The following is a 6,685-nucleotide window of genomic DNA, read 5'->3' on the forward strand; positions in this document are numbered from 1 at the left end:
CCAGATTTATGGTTTGGGAAAACAAAGTCCATCTCTAGTTGGGAGGAGCAACAAGTCACATTACAAAGGGACATCTATAGAGAGTTTTGAGGAATTTTCTTAGTCATCTTTGTATATAATCTGCCATAATTTGACCTCTGGCAACAATAATTCACATTTTTTCCACATGAAACTATACTACCCGTCCCACAAAAGTCTATAAGAAAGAATGGGATCACACAGCTGAAATTCTGAAATTTAACCAGGCACATATTGCCAATTTTTTCTATTCTAGGAGCCAAGAATGTTCCTTGACTAGAGACTGGTTCAACCCTAGTGGGTTGATTCCGTGGTCCATTGTTCTTAGCTCTTGGCTCAGCCCTCTGAGAACTTTTCTTTACTATTTGAAATTCCCCGTGTTTGTAGCTTAGTTATTTTCTCAGCTTGCTTCTTGCCCATAGAAATTAGTTCCTTTTCATTTTGAGTTACTCAGTCCCTTTTAGTATAAGCTGAATGTGCTTTTGCTAGTACAATTGTCCTGAAAACTTTCTGCATTTCTTATGAATCTTATCGGGATTTGCTACATGCCCCCAAAGCCACACTGCAATTCTTTTTCAGACAGATCTCTATTTCTGTGTCAGAATGTTGTGAGACAATGCCGTAATGTTCTTAGAAGTTCTTTATTTACCCGAGTCTGCTAGGTTCTACCTTAAATATTCCTGAGGTCATACAAATAGTTTTTTTTATCCACACCTTTGATCTGATGTTTGCTTGAGGTCATTTCTTAATTTTGAAATCCTTTGCCAGCTGGAGAGACTGGGGATAAGAAATAGGTTTATCTTCTATCTTAGCAACTTCCTTTAAATTCTTTTTGCAAACAATAACTTCCCTTTCTCTCTCCGTTCCTCCCTTCCTTCCTCTCTCTCTCTCTCTCGTTCTTTCTCTTTCTCTCTTTCTTTCTTCTTTCTCCCATTGACTTTTCATGTATAGTTAGAAACATCCAATGTTCTGATTTTCAACATACTGACTAGAGGTCTCTTTAACCAGATCAATAAGTTCATTAAGTACATTTTCTAACTTCCAAATTATGGTATTTTTTATCATGCAATAGGATGTTATTACTATTACAATTATAACTTATCATGTTTGCCACTATATAAAAATGGTCACTCGTTTTCCAGTCTCTAATAGTATTTTCTTCACCACATTCAAGGCTCCATTAACAATTATCTCATCACTTTTTAGACTCTGTGTACCTCCTGGTCCCAAAGCCAATGATAAATATTCTAGGTTTTGTGCCCACATTTCATTTCCAGTACCGATTATTGCTGCATAGCATTCCAAAACTTAGTGGCATAATACAGTAATCATTTTTGTGCTCACGATTTTGTGGGTAAGCAATTTGGGTTGCAAACGACTGAATGGCTCTTTTTCTTGTCTCACTTGAGGTCACTGATGTGGCTCCAGTTAACTGGCAGCTTGACTGGAGCTGGGTGGTTTGAGATGGCCTCACTCACATATCTGGTAGTTGTGATTTGGCTGTTGGCTGGTTGATCTGGGGGGCTTCAGTCAGAAGAGCTTGGTCAAATGGTCTTTCATGCTCTTAGACTCTGGCAGTTTCAGTGCAGCACTTCGAGAAGGCAAGAACAATTGCTGAAAGGTTTCTTGAGGCCTAGACTTGGAAGTCACGACCATCATTTCCATCATATTCTGTTGGTCCAAGCAAGTGACAAGGACAGCTCAGATTCAAGGTATGGGGAAATATTCTCTGCCTCTTGATGGAACAAGATGTAAAGTCATATCGTAAAGGGATGATGTGCATATAAGGATGGTAATAATTTTTCGTGGCTCTCTTTGTAAACAGTCTACCATAAACATTTAAATGGATATTTAGACTCTTAAAGTAACTAAAATTACACAGGATATTTTAATTTTTTTGTTAAGTGCAAAGAGAAGATGGTTCAACTGTACACACATTAAAAAAGGATACTTTGTTACTGTGTGAGATGAAATATGGAAATAAGTGATTCAAGACAGTATAAAAACTGGGCTAGAAACAATTGAGTATGTATCTTACTGTCCATTTTTAGACACAGAAAATTTATAAAAAAGTATCTTTCTTTCTCCCTAAAGCTGTGATTTTCAATCTATTCTCTTATTACATACCTTTAAAATAGTAGCTCCTGGTTTTCCCAATCAGTTTTTTCTTTTCAATAGCTTAACATAATAGAGTTCTTCATTATCTTTTCAACTCTTGGTCTAGTTATCTATGAAGCTAGACAGCCTTTTTTTGAAGTTTCAGGATAAGCTTACCTTTTACTTTGAATAATTGAACATAAAACCATCTTCCATGAGACTATGAAATAAGGATATGTTTTTTTTGCCACTTATTACATGATTTATTTTTGTTAGCCACTCTTGGGAAACACTAATTTACATTTGCTTATTGAGGTTCTATAAGGTAATGAATTTACTGGTTTAATGATAACACCATGTTTTCATAGCTAGAGGGAAAAAACACCATTGAGTATGTCTTTTCGTTTTGGATATAGTGCATACTTAAGGCCCTGTTCTGCATGAGACTTCTAAAAGATTATGTTTTTATAACATGGATTTCTAGGAGACTAGATTAAAGATAAAGAGAGCTTACAAATAAAGTAGAAATTTGTAAAAGGCTGAAATGAGAAAGAAAGAAAGAAGGGGAAAGTGAAGCTGAAAACTTTGTGGTAACAGGAAGTAGGAAAGATTCTCGATATGTTTTTTTTTTTTTTTTTTAGGCGCGGCAACCCTTGGTTAACCTCACAGACTGCAAAGACCTTGTCAGCTTACAATCCCTTATGTTTTTATTTTTTTATGTCTACAGCACCTGGTCTTCGTAGGTGGTTGCCCATCCAAGTACTAACCAGGCCCGACCCTGCTTAGCTTCTGGGATCAGACGGGATTGGGCTTGTTCAGGGTGGCATGGCCGTAGACTCAATATATTTTGATGGTTATTTCTTTAAAGTGGTGAGAGACAGGGTTTGGGGGATAAGTACTTTTATTTATCCTCTTGCAACAATATACATGCTCTAAAAATACTCAGTGTTTTAAGGTGATTAGAGCAATTGTTATTCAACTGAATACCTCATATTACTTTATACACCTTAGCATTGCCTCTGTGTTAGTCTATGTATAAAAAGCCATCAAGTTGGCTTCAGAAAACTAGAATATTATGTTGAAATGAGAAACTGAAAAGTCAGCTGCTATGTTTGCTTGGAATATAAGACATTTAATCTTTCATTTTATAACCTTGCAGTTTCAAAGAAAAGCATTTAAGACAGGCAAGAGACTAGAAAACTTTATAAATTTTAACTTTCCAGCTCAAGTAACATGAAGTCATTGTTGCCGTCCTAGCAAAGGTTTATTTGGAATCATTTATCATGTTTGATGAATGCAATGACAATCATGAAAGGAGCCCCCTTTTTATTTTCTCACCCTTCCATAATGATATTTACTGTTTGCACAGTGATCATTCAATTTTCAGAGATGCTCACCACCTTCTCCTGCTGATTAAATTTCTGTTTGGTTTCACTGCCGAGTCTGTTGGATTAAATTAACAAATTCTGTTTGCTTTAGTGGGAATGACCTGCACCAACCTTAAGCTTACACAAAATAATAATCTCTTCAATGATATATTATCTTCTTTTAAAAAATGTGCAGTGAAAATGTTATCTTCAGCTTGCTAGAATTTGCAGCAGGCCTGCATTGGTTGTTTTAATATACCAGAGACCTTACTCTTCCATACCTTATAACTCCTTTTCTTTGCTGTTTTTAATCATTCCTGATCTTCCAAAGAAGCACCAAATCTTGATTACTGTAAAGGAAGACTTTAACATGATCTTTTAGTCTATAGAATGTCCCACTCTTGAAAACTCCTTAAATCAAAGGGCCAGTTAAGGATGATTAAAGCCTTTCTTTAAAAAAAGTAAATCCAATTTTTATTGAATTGCTTTCTTTTCTACCTGTTTTATTTGTTTTATAGCTAATAGCTAAGAGGTATCGAGAAGTTATTGAAGAAAATGAATTAAATTTTTTGGTGTAAAAAGATTTGAAAGTGTAACAAAATTTTATAAGTTTTACATGGAGCTTAAGCCACTGCAAGCATTATAGCAAGCATTAGAAAATTAAAATGACATTCTCTAAATTTCAATAAAAAAAAGAATGGCAATGGTAGAATAAGGAATAGGGGCTGAGGGGAGAGTAGTGTGGAGAAAAAAATCCACATTCTCTATACATTCCAGGGCTTATTGTGGCACGTAGTCTGTATGTATTTTCAAACTGTCATTATTTCTTTCTTATAGATAAGGTGAGTGAGGAGCAAAGAGACACAGTAACTGCCTGAGATCATACATAGTACACAGGCAAACTGAGGTCTACAATGTGACCTTAAGTCAATTTAGTGCTAACGCTTATTTTTTTTTTGACAAAGCATTCTCTGTTTTTGAGAAGTAATCACTTCCATATCTTCAACCGTCTATTCTACTTTCTGCACAACAACATAATCCATGATTCTGCATATCACATGATAAACACATAATAACACAGGTTATTGGGGAACCTTTCTCCCCACAGAGGTTCTTGCTTATTGTATTTATCTTTTAATCTAGTTAGATTCTTTCTTGCAGTTCAGTGAAATCCAACTCTCTGTTGTCAGAGAAAAATCATTCAGGGATCATTCAGGGCATTTTCCTCACCTGTAGGAAACTCAAGAAAGTTACACTGCGAGTGAACCTGAAATGGAAGCTGTGTCTCTGCTTCTCCATTATTCAGTTTCTGCTTCCTAAGAGTGAGCATCTAGATGTACTGAGTTTGCTTCTGATGGGTGGGTCTTTTTGAACAACATCACCCCTTACCTGAATCCAGGTACTTAATCTGGGGCCCAATGAAAAAAAATAATGATACATTCCAGTGTTGGAAGAAAGCTAACTGATTTGGATTTCCTGAGAGATTGTTGGTAGGCTGTACCTAATGGGTAGTTAAAAGGCATTGTGAAGGATAATTGTGACTATATTAGATTTTCACCATGTGTGTTGATGGAGGACCTGCTATTTCCATCTTCCCCATCCTTCCTGCATTTCCACCCTCTTCTCTACCACTTCAGTGCCATCTTGGGGTATGATGTTCTTTAGCATGGCATGTTACCCCACAACCTGTCCCAACTGGCCTTTTCCTCTAAAGTCCTACTACATTAGTGAGCAGTGAAGAGGCTTCTATCTGTCAATACATTCACAGACTTATCTTTTTTCCTCAGTTTGAAGAACCTCTTTTGTTAGTTTCAGAGAAAGTTCTACCTCTTTTTTCAAGTTTCTGTTTAGCTTCATTGATCCTACTCCCTTGAAAGAATCCATGCCACATATGTTCCCTGAGGTAAAGAAGCACAAGGTCTGCTTTTTCTCTGAGTTGGAAAAGGGAGGAACAAAAATTCAAATTTCAGAACTGTGTCTGCCATGGTATTATGGTCAGTTACAATATTTTCCAGCTTAGCTGTAGAAATTCTTGGACTCAATATTGTTCTGTTTCTTGTTTGGCATTGTACAGAGTAGATAATAGTATTTTTTTTCTACTTTTAACCCAAGAGGAATAGTTTTATTCAGTGATATCAGTGATATCAGGTAGCTCTTGTATAAAATTCAGCTGACTCAAATTCAATCCTAGAAAAATAATGCTGATACCAACCAACAGGACCCTCGTATTGTGGCATAGGCTGCAGGAGGAGTTAAGGAAGGGATTGAGAGTATGGCAGTTGGACAGTGAGCTAGGTATCCTTTTTTTGTGTGTCCTTCTGACACAGTCTAGAATGTTGGTGATATCTTTCCTAACCAATTGATGGTTGTTGCTTGGGATGGATTTCAAGTCCTGGATTTGCCTTTGGTTTGTTAAATTTCCAAGTACCATTATTGCCTATTATTGGCATTAGCAACCTTTCCATACTTTTATTTTTCTTTTAAAAATTAGTTTCATACTCACGCACTGTGAGAGAGTGCTGAGGTTATTAGGCTAACATTTTTCTAAGGCCGAATTTATTAGTACTCTTCCTCTACCCCTCAGGTTATCTATGAAAGAATTTCAGTCACTCAACCTTTCTTCATTGAATTCAACAAAGAATTTAATCTTTCTTTATTGTACTTGAACATTGCTCTTGAGTCTATTTCTTTTTTTCCCCTCAAGTGAGTAATATTTTTCACTGTCATTTTCATTGACACAACATCAATATCCAAAAAATGATTTCCGAGTAGTTGTGCGTAAGTTGAGGTTTCCAATTGATCTTTGCAGTTCTTTTCCTGCAATCGAGGTGGAGGAGCAAACAAACAGAACAGTTGTAATATATTGAAGCAGAAGGAAAAAGGGGGCTTATAACTGGGCTGTACTCTAACCGATTGATTTGAGACTGACACTGATGAAGGACAGCATTCTTCAGTAAAGAGTGATGAGGTAACTAGCTATTACTCAGATAGCAGGGTTTTTGTACTTTATCGCTGTCTGTGAGCAAAGATAAGGATTGAGGCGGCCTTCTAAACTATGCCACAACATTTGTAGTGATTGCTAGGCCTTGAACAAGCCTTATTATGGGCTGGCTATTTATCTTTTCAGCAAGAACTAAAATATACTTGGACAATGTCTTATGATCAATTTTTGGTGAGGAACTTCCATATTAAAACAGAACAAA

The 6,685-nt window shown here is 36.3% G+C and overlaps 1 long non-coding RNA gene and 1 pseudogene across 1 annotated transcript in view; one reads left to right on the plus strand and one right to left on the minus strand.

The window, feature by feature from the left end:
- Positions 1-6,685, plus strand: part of LOC111742786 — a 251,542-nt gene that overhangs the window by 54,607 nt on the left and 190,250 nt on the right. The gene's annotated exons all lie outside the window — the stretch shown is intronic.
- LOC111743320 lies at positions 2,834-2,952 on the minus strand (annotated as a pseudogene).

This window comes from Pteropus vampyrus, unplaced genomic scaffold (genome assembly GCF_000151845.1).
Source record: "Pteropus vampyrus isolate Shadow unplaced genomic scaffold, Pvam_2.0 Scaffold4, whole genome shotgun sequence".
Taxonomy (NCBI): Eukaryota; Metazoa; Chordata; class Mammalia; order Chiroptera; family Pteropodidae; genus Pteropus; species Pteropus vampyrus.